The sequence below is a fragment of the Salvelinus sp. IW2-2015 genome, unplaced genomic scaffold (assembly GCF_002910315.2).
Source record: "Salvelinus sp. IW2-2015 unplaced genomic scaffold, ASM291031v2 Un_scaffold5639, whole genome shotgun sequence".
NCBI classification, from domain to species: Eukaryota; Metazoa; Chordata; class Actinopteri; order Salmoniformes; family Salmonidae; genus Salvelinus; species Salvelinus sp. IW2-2015.
Genome location: NW_019946904.1, coordinates 39,188 through 41,117, shown reverse-complemented (window position 1 = coordinate 41,117; position 1,930 = coordinate 39,188). Strand labels below are relative to the sequence as shown.

At 41.7% G+C, this 1,930-nt stretch overlaps 1 pseudogene; it reads left to right on the top strand.

The window, feature by feature from the left end:
• Positions 1-8: 8 nt before the first annotated feature.
• LOC112078403 (NLR family CARD domain-containing protein 3-like) overlaps positions 9-1,930 on the top strand; it is a 36,714-nt pseudogene continuing 34,792 nt past the window's right edge.

Sequence of the window (1,930 nt, the reverse complement as noted above, 5' to 3'; positions counted from 1 at the left end):
GAGTCTCTCTGGGGAGAGAGAGGAGAGGAGGCCCTGCCTCTAAAATGAGTCTCTCTGGGGAGAGAGAGGAGGGGCGCCCTGCCTCTAAAATGAGTCTCTCTGGGGAGAGAGAGGAGAGGGGCCCTGCCTCTAAAATGAGTCTCTCTGGGGAACATGACACCAAAGCTAAGAGGTGAGATTACAATTTTGTTTAAGAATTTATGAAGAGCTTATATCCAAAACGCTATATCCATAATCTTTTCACATTTGTGTTTTTTCATCAGAAATGAAGTCTTCTGGGTACCTTCATGTGTGTGTAAAATATTACTTTTCTAAGATTCATAGATTTTAGTGTCTGATATTTTCTGAGCGGTGCAGAGACATTTATGTGTGCAGACTCGTTACATCTTCAGCTGTAAACACAACGTGATGTTGTCCGTCTGTGACCAAGAGAAAGTGGTTTTAGGTCAATTCCATCAAATTATTTAGTATTTTTCTTTCATTTTGGGGGCTGAACATCACAGAGAATATTGTTACATCACAGCGAATATTGTTACATCACAGCGAATATTGTTACATCACAGCTAGATGAAACTAATATTGATACATTCTCTACATTCTCCCGTTTCATTTGCGCTATAGAGCCCCACAGTGGAGGTGTTATAGTACCCATAACACCTAGCGGTCAAACAGGGAAATGGTTCCAATAGTTTTATAGAGCCCCACAGTGGAGGTGTTATAGTACCCATAACACCTAGTGGTCAAACAGGGAAATCGTTCCAATAGTTTTCCACCGTATATTTTGCCCCATTGGGAATTGTAGAAACACTTAAAATAAGGGCTGTGTAGGGTGGGGTGGTGCGGCGGTTCATCTGGGCAAATTTTGACATCAAATTTTGTCATCAAAGTCTGGCATTCTCTGAATGTATGGTGCTTTCAAGACAACTTGGAACTCTGAAAAAAGCAAAGTCGAAAAATGGCGTCATTGATCTTCAGGTCGGAGCCCTAGAAAAAGGCCAGAGTTCCCGACTTGGAATTTAGAGTTGGATGACGTATTCAAGACGTATTTTCTCAGTCGGAACTCGTTTTTTTCCGAGTTCCCAGTTGTCTTGAACACACTGAAGTCTGAGATTTCCACGTTTACAGTTGTTTTGAACTCAMCAGAAGTCACAGCATGGCCAATGTATTCAACCTTTTCTGGTCCATGGTGTTGCAGGTGAATGTTTATCCTTAAGCTTGGGAAAGACTTGGACACCCTCTCCACTGAATAGCAGGCTAGTGATTGCTTTGCAACGCTTGCAGTTACGCACTGATTCCCTCCAAACCACTCATTGTTGAATTTGCGATTTCCGACATGTATAATGTTTATGTCCAATGGCCGATAAGCACTGATTCGTTCTATCTATAATTTATCTTCATTTGACAAGGCTTGAAGAGGATTTGCCAGTAGATTGTTGACCTGATTCATGATGATGACTGCTAGCTTGCTAGCTAGGGTTTTGAAAGTAGGATTTTGATATGATCAGTCCAATCAAAGCTACTGTAGATATAACGTGATGTTCATTTTATCTGTGGCCAATGACCTTGAGCCTGTTGGATGGACACCTCTAATGTAACTCTATGGCAGCACCCAATGGGCTTAAATTTTCCAGCTCTCCCTGTAGATTTAGTGGTGACATAGTGTCTCCATGAGTGACAGAACACTGAGCCAATCATGACGCAACTATTTATTTATTATTTATTATTTGACTGAATAACAGGTTGCCAGTGTTCCAAAGCAGGAACCACTGATTGGCTGCTTGTTCTAATATCAAGATACCTGCTGGTACCTCTTAACTGGTTAGGACAGCTCATGGGGTTATTATCCAGATACCTGCTGGTACCTCTTAACTGGTTAGGACAGCTCATGAGGTTATTATACCTGCTGGTACCTCTTAACTGGTTAGGACAG